The 18,698-nt window shown below is 34.4% G+C and overlaps 1 protein-coding gene across 6 annotated transcripts in view; it reads right to left on the bottom strand.

The window, feature by feature from the left end:
- LOC114875155 (limbic system-associated membrane protein-like) overlaps window positions 1-18,698 on the bottom strand; it is a 206,690-nt gene that overhangs the window by 152,493 nt on the left and 35,499 nt on the right. For all 6 annotated transcript variants that reach the window (XR_006829618.1, XR_006829617.1, XM_046286722.1 and 3 more), the window contains one exon: window positions 7,853-7,886. The gene's annotated coding sequence lies outside the window, so the exon portion shown is untranslated. The remainder of the gene's footprint in view (window positions 1-7,852; window positions 7,887-18,698) is intronic.

Below are 18,698 nucleotides of genomic sequence, written 5' to 3'. Positions count from 1 at the left end.
AATTAATTAAGCTTTAAAGGTGAGATATGTCAGCTAATATTATATGTATTTAGCATCTAGTATTCGATATTTAGTATTCAGTATTTAGTAACTACTATTTAATATAAAACCTGAATGCAATACTTATTAAAGAAAATACTTGAACAAAAGAAAACGACAGAGACTTATGCAGGAAGCTGATACATATTTAGTCGGTGGGCGTTTAATATTTGGTGTAAAATTTATGGGGCTGGTCTGGTATGGAGGACAAACTATCTGCCTCATAAAACCCTGTTAAGGAGTCAAAGTTATTTCCCTTTACAGTGGCTGCCATCCATCCGCGTTTACAAGATTCTACGAGGGAGGAATCGTTTAAAAGGAAATTTACAACGCATCGACGAGTTAAATCGAGTTCTTTTCGTCGTCCTAAATGTAACCGGTGAAATATATGGCTTTATCTTACGAAAAAAGATTCAATTGGCACAACGACAAGTTACTCTGTTTACGTTTTAAGAAACAGAGGAAAATGAAAAGAATGAAAACAGTAACAACTTTCGTTCCTCGCTAATTTTCTTACTCTTCCTTCCACTTCCTTCCTTCATTCTCGTTTGTTCTCTTAATCCTCGTTATTTCTATTCCTCGTTTTTATGTAATTAGAGCCCGTTGTAAGAAGTTCGTTTTCCATTAAGCATTGTGATCAACGACTTTGATGTTTTTCTGAGCTGCTCAACGAATCGTTCATTTTCTGAATACTAATCCTTCTCATCTTTCGAATGAAGTTTTGGTTTTAAAAAAAAGTGACGACGTGATGTGACATACCTCAGATCCTTTCTCTTTGTGGTAAAAAGAAATTGAATTATATGTACACTTGGGTGCAATATAGGCTCCTTGATTAAAATTGCCATTATTTCAACAATAACACGTCAAAAATCCTATATAATGTTTAGAAAGTAGAGTACTTCTGTGTTTTTTATATCTATTATATTTTGTAGTCTAATGCCTAATGCCTACTGTCTAATGTCTAATGTCTAATGTTTAATGGCTAATATTTAATGTTTAATGTCTAATTCCTAATTTCTAATTCCTAATTCCCAGTTCCTGATTTCTAATTCCTAATTCCTAAGTCCTAAATCCTGATTCTTAATGCCTAATGCCTAATGTCTAATGTCTAATGTCTAATGCCTAATGCCTTCATATTTAAAGTCTAATATCTAATATCCATTATCATGCATAACTTTAAATTCTAACAAAAATTTCCTTTAAAATACAAATGAATTTCTTGTAAGCAACAAAGTAGACACAATGATAAATTAATAGCTTGTTAATTTTGCAAACGATGAAAGACGTAATTATCGTTGGTGAAAGCGTTAAGTGCTTGTTTTCAAAGTCACGTTAAATCAGCGATGCAGTCAGGATATCATTAGCATAAAGCCATTAAGTCGCAAACGTGCGCGTTAGTTTTTTACCTTTTCCGTCACGAATGTATCGCGAAACATAGTTCCCGGCCAGAACACGCCAGGGAATTCCAAAAATACCGTAGTTGAGCTTAGAACGTGACGTTCCAGTTCATGCTGGCAGACTGCCATCAGACTTTATATAATTCCGAGATGAGCTATGACTACTGAAATTAAGTACTGTTTATCCTTTACTCTTACTATGTTCCGGAGTATATAATATAATTTGAATATTTTCAAACTTTATATCAAAAAATTTAAAAAAGTAATTATATTTTTTTTACAAGAGGAAAAAGATTTATCATCCCTTTATGTTTCTACAAGTTCCTAAGGTTAATGATTAATAACACCCATGAATTGAAAAGAATTTTCAAATACTACAAATGTTTTTTAATACCATCTTAAAGTGTATGGTTTCTCTGACATGTTTTCAAAACTTTTTACATTTACACTACGAACGGTGCAATGTGCTGTTTCATGGGGGTTTGATTTATGATGGCCTCATGACAAATGTTTTGTCTGGAACTTGAGCTTGTGTTTCATACCTGTCGTTACAACACGTGTGTTTTAAAAGCAACATTTATAACTTCAAACTGTCTACCCGTCACAGAATGTTAATGTCTATGTGATCGTTGGTTTCGCGTTGTTAAAAAGCAATTATTTATCGATCCTATGATGTACATTTTTAAATTTAACAATAATAATTTTCCATTTGAAATGAGAACAAAATAAACACAATAAAATTTAATGTTCATCCATTTGATTTGAATATTCCTTTAAGATTTTACATCTTACCACTTTACTTTACATGAATTTTCACTTGATTTCGTTGTAACGTCGTAAGCCATGTATAAACCCATCGATAATCCACCTTTTACAGAGTGTTCTATATCGTCGTTGTTCCGGCTTGTCACTATAATCCTTTAATCGAACCATGTTATCATACACGCATTGCGAAACTCAATTAACTTTGTTTCGTGTTTGACTTGGGCTTCTCCTATTCCCTTTGTAAATGTATTCCTGTCCTTAACACCTTTGCTGTTAGTTAAGTTAAATACATTGTCTCTTATTGTCTGGCCTAGGTATTCGCGCCGCATCTGTTGTATTAGTGTTACCATTACGATACTGAACTGTGTAATTGCATACTGTCGGTGAATAAACGCTATGTAATTATCAGTGCTGTTCCCCTTAACTTTTTCATCCTGTCATTCTCTATTAATATTAGATAAAATTATTTGTACTTGATGCTGAATTGCATTTAACCATTGACTATCATTTTTAATGATTACACTACTGATGGTATGATTTTTCAGTAGTATAGCCATATAAATATGCGGCCCACGTTATTTTCTTAACATTTGAATCGCCTATTTTCCAAATTGATTAACTCCAAGAAAACAAAAAATAAAGGAATTGATAAAATATAAAAAGTTCAGCATAAATTGAGTACCATGGCACTATAATTTTAACAGATTTAAAAAATGGGGTTAATTACTTTAACCTGTGAATGGTTCATTTAATTATTATGCTACTTACATATCTGTTCAGTAAGACGTAAGAATAATCACAACTTCTTGATAGAAAAACTGTATCCTTTATTTCACGTGTCTTAGAAATTTGACATCCTTAACCCCTGAAATCCCAGGGTGTTAGGAGGTCTAAAGGCAGCTCAAGGGAGTATCCTTTTGTGTTCATGTGAAAGAAAGTGTTAAAAATGCCATTTCTTTTTATTCTTTTAAATTGACTCTGATAAAAATATTCAATTTAAAAATAATATTTTTATTATCACTCAAAGTAATAAAAATTTTCATTACTTTAATGAATATCTTACAACGAATTGATGGCATTCACACACAAATCTAAATAATTCCTCTAAATTAGTTATAGCAATGCTGTCTAACATTTGCATGTATTTATATCGGATATTACTATATTTGCATACGATTACTTTGTACGGTGAACTATAAATTTAATTCAGCTCGTGTGGAAAATGTATTCATCCATAAATTCCGGCATTCATACTTGCATAAACAAATAAATCATCGCGTATAGAGAGTGCTTCACTTTTTGTTGTTTGAAAATTTCACGCTCGGTGGAATGTGATATCAATTTCAACAAACAGACATATATATCAGAAATATAGTACCTAATACTTTGAATCCTAATCTTTTAGATATTTTAAATATCTGAAGTCGCGAGAAACTCTCGAGAGTATTTCTGAAAGTGTACATTATGCAGAGAATCTAAATTATGAATTATCCTAAAATTCAATGGGTCGCCACAAATTATCCATTTTCCAAATATTTTTCATCAAACCCAATGATTCCTTTCTTTAATGGTCTATTTAAACACGCTCAATTTAACTTTATCTAACAAAAGTCAAGAGAATTTCACTAAAAAATGAAACCCTTCGAGACGATTTGGCAAAAAATGAAGCTGAGGTTCCTTAAAGATTACAATAAACCGGGATTTAGGTAATCCTTCAGGCATATCTCTATCGTGGCCTGCTACATGACATTACTCGGGATAGACGAAAGGATACACGGTACTTTCATTCGAATACGAAACGCTTCATCCCTGTCAATGGTTTACTTTATCTGTATCGGAAATATTTCTATCTTTACCCTGGGACCGCCATTTATTTACCGGCGTACCGATTTGGAAGAAATAAAACGAAGTAAGAACTGATATGTGAGGAATATTTTTTTCAAGAATATAGAAGATAACAAAAGAAAACGATAAAGGCATCGATCAACGTAACACGCGATAATTTTTCAAAGCTATGAAAATAAATTTTTAGGCGGATTGGAAAAATTTATTTTCCAAGAGAATTACCGATCGTATATTGTTTCGCGAGGGTGAAATAGCTAATATTTTAACGCGGTCGATGTTTTCCGATCGTTGCGGTAAGGACGATGCAATCGTGCACGCGAGATTCAAAGAATACACGGTGAAACAGGGGAAATTCGTGGTCGCGAATGCGATCGTTAGCAGATTCTCGTCGACGCGTGATAATTCTGCTCGACAATTTTAGCCTCGTTTGTATTTGCTAATTAATAATTAAACTGCCACCGAATGAACGGAATTACACGAACCACCCTCTGCTTCCTGCCAACGAAACACATAAATTTGTTCCCTACTAATTTTGCTGAATATTGATGATCGCGCCGAATCATTTACAGGTTAACGTTAAGGGTGAACGAGGGAGAATGTGACGAGTGATTATATTAGAAATAGCTCCGACGAAATTTCGTTCGCTTCGACCTCTTACATTGCATTATTAATAGAAATGAAGGATCATTTATTATAGTAAATGCAAATTTGAGTGTCTAATTTTAATAGAAACCTGATTGGTCCTATGTCTGACTTATAATTGACTCGATTCCTCTTCTACATTTTATAGTATTGTATTAAATATAATTTTTCAATAAATATAAGCCTCTCGTTTCAAAAATTGAGTGTCTAATTTTAATAAAAGCTCGATTACTTTTATGTCTGACTTATTATTGACTCGATTCCCTGTTATCCTCTGAAATGCAATAATTTCAATTTAATTTTAAATTCCCTCCCAGAATATCTTCCACACTTTAAAATACTGTATTAAATACAATATTTTGAATACATATAAGCCTCTTACTTCAAAATTTAAGTAATTAATTTTAGTAGAAACCCTTTGTCTGACTTATGATTGACTCGACTTCCCTATTGTCCCCTGAAATGCAACAATTTCAATTTACAAAGAATTTTTTAATTGTTCCTATTAAACTGTAACAATAATAATAACAAAGAATAATTAAAAATAACATAAAGATAATAAGAAATACCACAAACCTTGCAATAATGGTTTTAAAAATAAACCCTGCACGAAGGGTGCAAAGAAAAGAACTTTTATTATGAAACGTTACTTTTATTGTTGATCATGTGATATGTATTATGTAAAGGCGAGTTCCTTTTTTTTGTTACCGCCTTGATGTCACTACATGAACAATAAACTACCCGGAGCAGTCTGACGAATGTTCCAAGACGTTCATTAACATAAAACCACGATCAATATGGAGCTCGTGGGGAAGTTGGAAGACAGATTTTCATGTTGAAGTAACTGGAAGGCAATATGAAAAACTGTGGCATAAAAGTCTACGGCTGTAGAAGACGGTATTACATCGCGACCTCGTTTCATTTATTTGCTCCCTGAATAGTGAACAGCACCACGCATGTAGGCATATTTTTTTCTATATATATATACATTTGTACGTGTTTGCTTATTGGTGTATGCACGTACGCTGTATTACGCATTGTCTTTTTTCATGATAAACAGTCAACTAACACAAACACAACACTATGAGTTCGTTCCCGTGCGGTTTTATTCAAATTCACCCTTAATATAAGACATAAGCTTGGTTTTGCGCTTTTGAAATATTTGGCAAAGCTAACTTTTCAAAAGGCAAATATTCGCGTTAAAGTTAAAACAACTCCGTCTGTGCATTCTGAAAATATCATCGCTGTGCAATTAAAATTATAAAACAGTTAAGCTGTAAGCAGTTAAATATCTATAAAAAAATTATAAATAAAATAAAAGATAGCTTTGGAATATTTGACAAGGTAAAATTTGAAAAATTTCTAAATTTTTTAAGATTATTGAATACTTTCGTAAACGATTGCACGTTTATTATTTGGCTCATTGGTATGCTGGAATTAATCGAAGCAGTAAATCTGCCGTTAAAACTTGTATCGCGATCATTTGGAGTTTATCAGAGTAATACCTCTATCCTATCGAAAAGCGATCTTGAACGATCGAAAATCGTCAGGAAGACGCATTACCGTCCCATCTGTCCGGTGAAATTTGTATCCAACACTGTTAGGTTCGGTAAAAATTTTCACTTATCTTGCACGTCTCTGTCTCTTATCCCAAAGGACAAATTGGATAGTCCGACGAAAGGCTAGGAGACGAGGAAACTCCATCCAATTTGCAATGCACAGGAGCTACTACAGCTGTTCTCATCCGTAGCCTAAGCGCTACTACCTTATCTTGCTACACTCGTTGAAAAAGAATTAGCGATTTTTTTCTATCTTGTTTCCTCAAAGAATTACCATTCCTCTTAGACTATAGCGACAAGAGTATTCCTTGTGTAAGAATATCTACTCCAAGAAGGAGACAATGATATGCAATTATTCATTTAACCCTCGGAGGACGGACCATGGAGAAAGCCCCAATTTCAGTGCAATTTTGCATTTCATATCATTTTTATATGTTCTAAATTTTGCACTGTTCTTTGAAAAATTATTTCTTCTTTTAGAAATAAAAAATATATTTTTATTATTATTTAATTTAACTATGAAAAATATATCATAAATATGTAATGTTAATAGATGTTCCATTCTCAAAGGGTTAAATGAGAATTGATATGCATTATTCCTAATGCAACTGGCAATGAGAAAAGAAGAATTGAAAGAGAGGTGCAATGCAAAGGGGTCAACCTATCCTCTTTGAACTGTAGATTTGCTCCCGGCAAAATTAAACAATCGATCGAATCCTTCAACAACCATTTCCACTATGTTACCAGGACAAAAAATGTAGAAAAAAAATAGTTACACGAAAGTAGTTTTTTAGACTCGTGTTGGAACAAAAAAAAAGTGGTGTTCTATTTAAAAGATACAAAGAGAACGAGCAACGATGTTGAAAAAAATAGAAAATTTAATTATTTCAATTATTTCTTTGGACGTTCATAAAATTTTAATAAATGTCCTCTGACTTCTGAAAGGGTTTGAATTGTTCATTCTACTTTTTTTTAATATCTACCTGTTTTAATCTCGAATCTTTCGCTATACAGGACTTGTTGAGAGCAGAAAACTCTGGTGTAGCAACAGTTTTTCAAAACATTCGCATGTCATCAAGTCAGCATGGATCGCCGGAAGTATTGTACGCATTTTACGCATGCATGCAATCAGGTATGACATAACGTACACACGCAAGAAAGTACATCCACCTGGCAGCCAGTCCAACTCCTCTGCGTGCGCGCATATTCGCGGAAAGACCGAACAACTGACCCAGATACGTACGAAATGACGTATTATCATCACTACGAGCGTATTATGAATTTTCAGCTTTTATTACGACCAGCTGCGTGGATTTCCAGCTGATTTTACTCTAGCATGAATAACGACAGTGACGACATTTAATTTGCCTTTTCATCCGTCAAGCTTCTAAAATATGATATTAAAAATATGAAAATGAAACTTCAAATCATCTCGTTATAAAATAATACTACTATAAATATTATTATTATTTTTATCAATGTTACGATGATCGTCGCTGCTGTTATTAATCCTTGGATGACGGACCATGGAGAGAGTCCCAATTTTATTAGAGGTACCGAATTAATTTACACGCCTAATATAATGATAATTATATAATTACTCACCATGGACAGGCTACAGGGTAGATGACGTCACTATCTGTAACAAAAATATATTAAATTAATATCATAAGCTTAGATTACACAAAATAGATTAAAAGAATTTAAAATCAGTGACCAAAAATTGGGTGTTTCACTTCCTATTTTTGAATCATAAATGAACATTCTTCTTTAGATTCTTAAAGTTAAATGGTGCATAGCAAGTAGTATAGCAGACAGATAAGTTAACATCAGTTTCATTTTATGTTATAACAGTCGCGGCTGAGTTTAGAAAAATTCGTTGCCGAAATCGGTCCTTTACTTCCAGGTCAGCGAGAAATCGAAGAAATTGGATTGCCTTGAATCGATTAAACTTTGCTATCGAAGAAGTTTCGCGGAGTCTTAGAGTAAAATTTGTTGAATGCAATCCAAGATGCGGAATAAAAGTTTCATAGTTAATGGTAGATATCTTTAACTTTCGGGTAAATAAAGATCAAGCATACGTTACATTCAATCGTCTGGCAAGTCGCTAAATGTACACTTTGTATAAATCACTCGTTAAAATGTTAACAAATCCTTTATGTAGTCTTTTTTATTAAGCTTTAATCTGCCATTTGATGTACCATATGTTTCATTTCATTATACTTTTATGTCATGAAATTCGATCAGAATATATCAATTTTACTCCAGTTCATTGTTTGCTATAAATGACTGCCAGTCATTTTGTATTAAAAGTATCAACAAAACCTTTATGTAGTCCTTTTTATTAGACTTTAATCTTTCATTTGTTGTACCATATGTCTTATTTCGTGATACTTTTCTGTCATGAAATTCGACGAGACTTAGAAAATTTCCAAATTCGTCATTGGATGAATTGTTTCCTCCCCAAGTGTCAACCCTCGATCTTAATATTATTTCCCAAAATAATAAAATAAAATATATACGTTTAATTGAACATTACTATTCCGCAGGTTTTTTTCGCATTGAAAATTACCGGCTATTGTGTTATCGGAGTTTGAGCAATATTTTTCCGGAGCTCACGGCGTACGTTTGAAACGCTTCGTTAGGGGCTAACATGACATCGTCGTGGCGAACTGTCGAGCATTTTCGAGGGAAATGTTTTGACGTGACAGTTGTCACAGGTAATCGGTGGCCTTCGCCGAACGGAATCCATATACCGCGTTGCACGGCTATAAAGGTTGTCCGTCAACAGAGGGGGGTCTGTGTGCGAATAGTTCGGGGGGTGTTACAGTGACAGTTCGTGACGTGACTGTATGGTGGATCAGAAATCACGTGCAAACTTGCTGTTAGAAGCATATACCTCTAGCTTGTGTGTTATCGAAACGTTTAAGCAGTGTCGAGATCCAAGTATACCGATAGAGGTACATGCCTGGAAAATTATACACGCCATCTGTGAATCCTGTTATTGAGATTGCTGGATGAATTTGCTTTTGCTGGGAAATTTGTAATAATTCGTTGGATAATTTCAATATAAATTCTCACGATTTTCAAAATTAATTTTATATTTTAATGGATATCTTAACAAAAAGGAAAAACCCACAGTGCAATTTTTAAAAATTTGATTAGCATCGTTATGCAATTTGAAGCTTGTATTATTAATCATTTTATTAATTATTAGAGAACTCTTGTTCGTTGTAAATATTATAACTTCCTTAGACTACACATCAGACACACCGCCATATGCATGAAGGGGGTTGAATAAATATGCCTGTGACATGGATGTCGCGTATATATCCACGTTCGCGTATACAAACATCTATATTCGCATAAGGAAGCCGAGTCGCTTGATTCTCCTTGGAAGGTTCTGAAGCGTTAGAGAAGGCGACGACTAAAAGTGGAGAAGGATGAGGAAGGAAGGAGGATAGAAGCTGAGGTCTACTCTGTTTGCTAATTACTCGGCGTCGGCACATTTGCATCCACGTTCGCACCAGCCTCCGACTGGTGGCGTTAACCTTCTCATTAAACGTAATTGTTTGCAATAATTTGATGCCACCTGTCTCTCCCCCTCTACTGTCGTTACGACCAGCCAACTTCTATACTAAGTCTCCTCTACCTTGCTGACTAGTTGCACCACCAGCAGACTGTCTTCTCCCATCTTGTTCTCTTTTATTCTTATGCATTTCACTGTGTTCGTACCCATCTGGGTGTATACGTGCTTTTATGTACAGTGAATCGGTATGGGTTATTCATAACATGGACCATCAGTTGTGTGGAATTTCCATGGCATGGGCCATCGGTGCTATAGTTTATCTATGAGGCTATCATTGGTGTGGGCTATTCATCTCATGGGCTAACATTGCTTCAGGTTGTCTATGGCATGGGTCATCAGTGATGTAGGCTATCCATGACATGGACCATCAGTGCTATAGGTTATCTATGGTTTAGGCTATCAATGATGTGGGCTATCCATGACATGGGCCATCACTGCTATAGGTTATTTATGGCATAGACTATTAGTAATGTGGGTTATTCATAACATGGACCATCAGTTGTGTGGAATTTCCATGGCATGGGCCATCGGTGCTATAGTTTATCTATGGGGCTATCACTGGTGTGGGCTATTCATGTCATGGGCTAACATTGCTCCAGGCTGTCTATGGCATCGATCCATCAGTGCTATAGGTTATCTATGGTTTGGGCTATCCATGGCATGGACCATCATTGCTATAAATTATCTGTGATTTGAGCTGTCAGTGAAGTGGGTTACTCATGAAATGGACCATCAGTGGTATGGGCTGTCCATAACATGGGCCATCAATGTCGTAGCCCATCCATGACATGGGCCACTCATGAAACAGACCATCTGTGGTGTGGGCCATTTATAACATGGATCATCCATATTCATAATACCAGCCAAAATAATATTATTTTATTCCAAGAGAAATCAAATCAAATTTTATTCAATTAACATCAAACTTCATCCTGAAAAATTTTTCATTTTTATCCATGGAATAGTATGTATATGCATCATTCCCAAGAATAAGGAGCCACAAGTATACTCGAAGCGTGAATACAAGGTATAGTACCCACGTGTCTGGGCAGGGATTCTGATTGCAGTCACTTCTGAAGGAGCAAGTAGTCGTCGTCTGGATCTTGGTGTAAAGGGCTTTTGTTTCGACGATGACATCCGTGCTACGTACACAACGTACATGTAATAATAGCGACTTTAGACGTGCATCCTTGAACGTGACAATTACAGACGTGTGGATTAATTGGTAGAGACGCGGTCTGGACCCAAGCATAATGGAACAGAATCTAGGGGAATAATGGGCGACGTAATTTCAGAATTTTTCTGACTTTGTCATGCACGTCGCAAGCTTTTCCTTACGAAGCAATTTACGAAGCAACGCTGCAGAAAATTGTTCCCTTGATGGCCTGCTATTGGCAATGACAATAGCAGTACCAGGATTTGCATCAAGAGATTTAATTTTCTTTTCTATTTAAAATATATTGTTCAACATTTTCATTTTTTAAATTTAATATGTAAACTGTAATAATTATTAGTACCTTGATCACCGCAGTGATAATTAAATTAAATTAAAATTTCAATTCCTGTTTACTTTTTTTAATTTATCCTAATTTTCTAATCACCAGTAGAAATATTATACGTCCTTATTTATTTGCTTGTCATTAAAAATGTTTTAAATGATATCTAAATGATAACATTCCATTAAGGATGATAAAGTTATTTCAATAGTAGAGATTGTAACAATACATTTCTACTAATATCGAGTTTATTGGACATAGATAAGAAACGAAGATTATTGTTGAGCACGAAAACATTTCGATGAATAGCTACCATTTTTCATGGAATCTGCACGAAAGAATTTTCTAGTTTAGCAATATTTTTCTCGAGCTGGCACTCTCAATATCTACGTTCGTTTCTCCCCCTTCGGCACAATTCCTTTCAAACTCCGCATGTATCTTCAATGTTTGCCGTGCAAAGTGAGTACACCTTGTATCATTTCACGGCGCTGAGCCAATAAGCATTCGAAAGCGATAAATTCCTCGCCTTTCGTACGACTTCGTTTCCAACGGATCACAACAAACTTTACCCTGCGGCGAGACGCAGCAAAATATCCATCGAAACTTTTATGCTAGCGTGAATATTCGCCTGATCATCGTTGAACGTTCAAACACTCTTGATCTTCTTTGAAAATTTCTGAACAAATGGAACAAGAATTTCTCCAAGGAACAAGAATAAACCCTGATAAATTTATGATAGCTTAACAATTTTTATGTGACAATTCCTAATAATAATAATGAAACTTATATATCTTTTCACTGTAATTAGGAAAATCATAATTTAATATTATAAATATTATCTTGGAAGCTATAATAATTTATATGCAATAAAATTATTATTAGCCATGGAAGTCACAAGGTTTTCACATTTGAAAATTTATTTAACCCTTTGACGACGGACCATGAAGAGAGCCACAATTTTAACTTAATTTTATATTTAATATCGTTTATTTATATTTATGTTTGAGGCAACAAACATAATTTCATGTTCTAACATTTTCTTAAAACACACGTTAAAAAGATTTCCCTGAGAGTTTCAAGTTAATCCGAGGAAAATTGACGAAGTTACAAGGGTTTAATATAATACACGGTGCGGTAAACGCGTTTTTCTCCAAACCATGTTTTCAAAGCTAGGAGCCACTGAATTATATTCCTTTAAACTTTGCATCTTTATTTTAAAAACACCGAGATCTCTTATTCCTAAATAAACGAAAACAGAAAATGAACCCCGGAAATTCATTAAACCGTAGCTGAATAATTACATTCTTTCCCTGCTATTTGAAGAAAAACCACGCTCTATTTTCCGGCACCGCAGACTACATTTTTGATAGCAAGTGTAGGTAAATGGAGGCAAATTGCTCGCCACGTGTAACACGTGGAGTGAACGATAGGGTTGAAAAGATGATGTCCGTAGGGTGACGGTCGAAAGTGGTGGTTTGCCGGGGGAGAAAGTAGGGGGAGGAGAAAAAAAAAAGAGTGGTTCAAGTATGGTAGTGATACCGATGTCCGTGGCTTAAGGAAGAAAACGTAGGTAAAAGGGACTGTTAAGAAGAAAGTAAGGATAAAGGGTGGGTTATGCGGTAGAAAACGATACGCTATCAAGCGAGAACACTCCGGTGTCTACCAGTGGGCTGAGCAGCAGCGGAAAATACAGTGCATCATCAACAGATAAGCTGCTTAGCTTCGGGTCTTATACGAGTGTTGCTACGATCCTTCGCTTTTTCTTCCTTTTTTTCTTTCCCCCCCTCCTTTTATTTCACCCCGACTTCCTTTTCTCTCTACCTTTATCTGTCGGCACGAGCTGCTAGGAATATTGCGCTCCGCGAAATATTGCATTAAATAAGCGGTTGAAAACGACAGCCTCGATTCCTTCCGATCAGGATGGAATCAAGCGGTAATGTCTACATTAAGGTCGGCTATATTAGCATCGATTCGTTGAAACGTAACCGATAGTTCGACTTGTATATAAAAGCTCCTATCCATTCGATCGTTCGTATAAATGGCTTTTTATAAAGCTAATGTCCCGCTAATGTGTCCACGCCACGAACTGATCTAATAATTCTAGATACTGGAAATATTTCATATCGATCTTACAATTAGCGATACGCTGTTCCGTTTCTTTTCCTCTTTATGGGTAGTTTAACTGTTCGGTTTGATTGTGTCATAGAATATTATAGCTCAGTTTAAATATACATGTGGAATTGTTAAATTTAAACTCTGCTAATTTTCAGGTAATACATCAAGTCACAAATGTAACGTATTTGAAGTTAATTTTTTTTCAGAATGAAAAGATGTATAAAGAAATGTTATTCCACGTTTTCATCTTATTTTTTCCATTTATAATTTTTAATGTTTTCCAACCGTAATTTCAGTTACATGACACCCTATATGCACGGCCTGGTTTCTCCGATAGCTTCACGAGGCACCGAAAATCGACGCCTTGCATTTCGATGCTCCGCGATTCTCTCGGGTAGTTCGGTTTAACGTTTCGCAAGTCGAGCCATATCCATGAAATTACTCGATCGATCCCGTGAGAATGGTAACGCTTATTCATACAAGAGAAACAAGCTTGAGAATTCCGAGCTACTTTTCAGTAGAGTAGACCGTTAAAACGAGCTCAGCGATTATAAGAAAGATTCATTCTACTGAAATTAATTGCTATCTGGATAGTAGGTTAGACTTCTAAACATAGAAATCTGAAATGATTTAATGGTATGAAAGTACCTTTAAATTTATAGCTTGAAGTTTAACGAAAATAACTGTGGAAACGTTTGATCATGATTTTTACCAATTGTCTGATTTTTCGTTGACCTATACTACTTGATGGGTGCATCTTTGGTTTCAACAAAGAACCAGCCATTTTGTACTGAGACGATTGATGAAACGTTTATGCAGTTATGTTCAGTGATTCTTAAGCTACAAATTGATATAAAATAAGTGCCATTTCGCGTCAATTTTATGTCATGAATTTGATACGCAACATTACAAAGTAAGTCAACCCTCGGACGCGGACCATGGAGAAAGCCTCAATTTTAATTAAATTCGGTAGTTCCTATTACTTTTATTTTCTAAATTTTATACTGCTTCTTTAAAAATTATTTCTCCAATATATGAAGAATAATTATAATTACTACCACAGTAGGTAAAATCAAGTGATGTTTAAAGTAAAACGTCAGAATCAGGAATACGATACACCGGCTGTCAAAGTGTTAATACAACTAAAAAATAGAAAGTATCACATGTTTAAACACTTGTGGTTTAATATCACTTTTGTCACAGTATACCCTTGTGCGCCCGTGTAATGTGTTTTTTCGTGAAAATGTGAGTTATTGTATTTCTACAGCGCTGTCACGAGCACCGAGGTTGGAAGATATATGATGTGACGCTGTAAAGGGGCAAAGAAACGTTTTCAGGAGAGAAAAAAATAATACAAATTTACGGCTAGCAAATACGATTATTACCAATTGCAATTTCTATCGAATGTATCTTTCATTATACACGATCGGAAATCGCATCTTCTAATACAAATGGAAGAAGAAAAATAAATTAAAGAAAATACCAAGTACTGAAAATTAATTTTAAATTAATTTAATTGAATAGCAAATGGAAATTTTTAACTAGAAAATGATACAATTAGAATTCAAATTATTGTAACTATAGTATAGCGTGCTATTAAATAGTCCTCCCACCTAACGAATGCACTTTTTTGCATAATAGTGCAGCGGAGGCTTGCAACGAGGGTCCATCAACAAAACCTACCAATTAAAGTGTGCTTGCATAACAGTTTTCTGCAAACGAAGAAAATTCGAAATGCAACCAGATCGAACAGAAGGGCCGACTGACATGGCTAGATGTGAAAGGGGGTGAAATGATGCGATTCCGGCGTGCATGCATACATATACACGGGGTGAGAGCGTAACACTGCGTGTTAACGAATAAAGAATGGCATGTTGCACCGGCTGCATTGGATGGGAGCCGGTGCACTGCGAAACGACATGCAACCGACAACGTGTCAGCAGGAACAAAAAGGGGTCGTAGAAAAGAGGACAAAAGCGAACAGCCAAGTCAGCTCTTGGGGCCAGAAGCTATCTATAGTGAGATAATTGCGATCGGCTTTTCCAAAGGAAGAAATTGGGAAAATTTACGCTGTCTGGATCAAGTTAACTGGATAATTCGTTCTCCTATTTTAAGCGCCATCTATTTTCGAATTTTCATTGCATTCTTTATTTTTCATTTAATATCAGGTGTACTTTAGTTTGATTTCATGCTTTCTTAATATCGATAGGTTCGATACTATTTGCAATTTATTTCTCTTTTTAATTGGAGCGTCAGTTTTCCCTAATCTTTCTGCTTTTACCACAGCGCGAAATTGCTCTCATTAAGTACACTCAGGGAGCACTTGTAAATTCTTGAAAAACTTTTCCAGCAACGATAACACTGATATCTTTTGCACTTCCTGTCTGACTGGCGTAGAAGATGAAACTGCGGTGCCGTAGAGAGAAAGTACTTAAAGAACTAATCTCATTAGACGCAGAAGAGATTACTCACACTGATTTATTGCACAGTATACAGGATGAATGTTAATAAATTTATTCACATAGGCATAAACGTTTAATATTCCATTTCGTTTATGATTAAAAAAAGAAATAGAAATAGTGAATTTTAAACCTCATTAATTAAAATACCTGACAAATTAATTTTGTGTTTTATCTTCTTTTTAATTGGAGATTTATTTTTAGAACTCAAATATTCAAATTTAAAATAATTAATTTGTGCGCCTAATAATTTTAGATATTTTTATTTATTTAGAATGATGTCATTAAATATTACTTATTCGAAATATGAAAATCTATCATTTAAAAATTCAGTGCCTAATTTAAATGGAAGTGTCTTTATGTATATTTCACTGGTCTGGGTCGCTGCTGACCCAATATTCGTCGTTCAATAATTAATACGAAATTAGCAAAACATATTTTATAGATGAAATAATTTCCATTTCCAGTAAATTTATATCTAATCGAAGTTCATAAATAGAATTTTCCTATTTATATGCTCGCGATAGTATGAAAACGAGACGTCGAACAAAATGGAAAGGGAGAAATTATTGGTGGCGGAAATGCGGGATCGTCGAGCCGTGTTCGTCCTTGCAGATACGAAAGGACCTGAACTTCTCCTTCGGCTGGAAGGATGAAAACGGCACATAAGAACGAGGGTTGGCACCCCTTTCCACCAGACGTAAAGCATTTTCACGCACGATTCACACTTCACCCTTCCCTCGTGAAAAAAAGGGAAAAAAACAGGAAAAGGAATAGGGGGAAGAGGCTGTGTGTACACTCAGTTTGCCGGGGAGACTGCGGTTTTTCGTACGGATTCACGGTTCTCTGCGGAACGACAGGGTAAAATTGATGTGAATGTTGCGAAAGATCGAATTGGACGGTTGCACAGTGGAAAAGCTCAGTGTGTTTTATTTAAAGTAGCAGACCGTAAATATCGAGGCGGTGATTTTATTTTTAAATTGATTGAACACTTTGATATATTTATATCATTTTTGCACTTTCAGTTATAAAATCTTGTATATGTATATATGACAAAACATCATTACTGTTAAAAATGAAGAAAAAATTATATCTGTTAATATTTTTAAAAAAATTATTTTTCGAAATCTCTATAGCCTACTTTAAAAAGCCTATTCGAGAATTTTTGAAACAAAATTATTCTGATTAGAAATAATCATTTAAAATTGATGAATTCTTTTTTAAATAATTTCGTTCGACCCTTCTATAATATTTGAACCATACTGTAACTGTGAATAATATTTAATAATTTTATGTAAGTATCTTAACGTGTTAATATTTATTTCTTCTTCGACTTGAAGAATATAATATTTCTAACCAAAAATGATGCTTCTAGTTTCGTCGAAAGTTTCGTCTCCTCGAAAATAAAGGGAACAGAAAAGAGCTTGAGAAATTCCAGAATTCAGAAGCAAGTAGACAACAGAAAAGTGCACAAGGAGCTGTCTCCTCGTGCAAGCTAGATATTGACCAAAGACAGACAAGTCCTCGAACGACGACATCGGGCACACATTGGACAGGAAACGATTGGAACGAACAAAAAGGTTCAAGTTTGGAACGTCATAGAAAAGTGTAAAGAAGAGAAGAAAGAGTAAAGGAATGGTGGCAGTGCCATAACTGCTACGATATATTTATTTCATTCAATTTTGACTTGGAATCCAATAGATCGAATGCCTTCGATGTAACAATTCTTCAAAAGGTTCGGTTATTTCAATAATATTTTATATTTCTTGTATTTAATATTCAAACAATTTTAATGATACTTCATTAACCATTTGTCTATATGCGAATATTTTAATCTTAACAGTGTGCAGCGGTGCAATTGCATCCTATGCATTTTTAGTGCAAAATGTAAAGAAAAAGTAATTAACTGCTTAAGCATTTATGAAATTTTAAGATAGGTACAATAAAAATTAAAATTAAAATTTTTATTAAACCAGGGTGTATTTGTACCCCTCTACACAGATAGAAGATTAAGAAATAAACAAATTGCTTGTGTATATGAGAAAAACAAATAATTTATCATGCTTAGAATAAGATTTATATTCAGATTAATGTCAAAAATGTATGAAAGTTAAGAAATACGAATGTACTCGATAATTCTACGAAATGGTTATTGAAAACTACCATATTTATTGGAATACAGTGCATTGCTTCTTTAATACGACATTAGCAGTTCAGGCATGGACCATTCAATAACTCCATTACCAATAATATTTCACGTATCATTGATACACTTGAAATATAAAGATATATTATGTATAATAATTGATTTTGTAAATAAGAAAGAAATAGTGTTTCTTACTAATTTTACAAAACTCCGTTGTATAAAATATTAAATGTTCAAAATTTGTTAATCAAGAAATCACAATAATATACTTGGTAATTTGAAATTGATTGATTTATTTAAATCATTACCATAATTACCTCAATTAACGAGACTTAAAATCAAAAATATATTTTATACTTCCAAATTATTTCTAATGTATAACGTGTCACGCATTTATACGAATTGAAACTTCGTGAATCAATGAACGATTAGAGTGTTGAAGGTAAAGCATAATTAATGTTTCACGCTTGTTCCAGAGCAGAAGTTACTGTAACTTTCGTCTCGTAGTACGACGATAACTAAATACAACGAAACTATTAGTTTGCAATTAATTTTGCGAAATTCGATCGTAGATTAAACAATCAAGAAACAATTACAAAGTGTATTAGTACTTGGTAAATACTTGGGAGCAAAATAAATGCATTCT

This window comes from Osmia bicornis, chromosome 8 (assembly GCF_907164935.1).
Source record: "Osmia bicornis bicornis chromosome 8, iOsmBic2.1, whole genome shotgun sequence".
In the NCBI taxonomy this organism is placed as follows: domain Eukaryota; kingdom Metazoa; phylum Arthropoda; class Insecta; order Hymenoptera; family Megachilidae; genus Osmia; species Osmia bicornis.
This window is presented reverse-complemented; position numbering and strand designations above follow the sequence as displayed.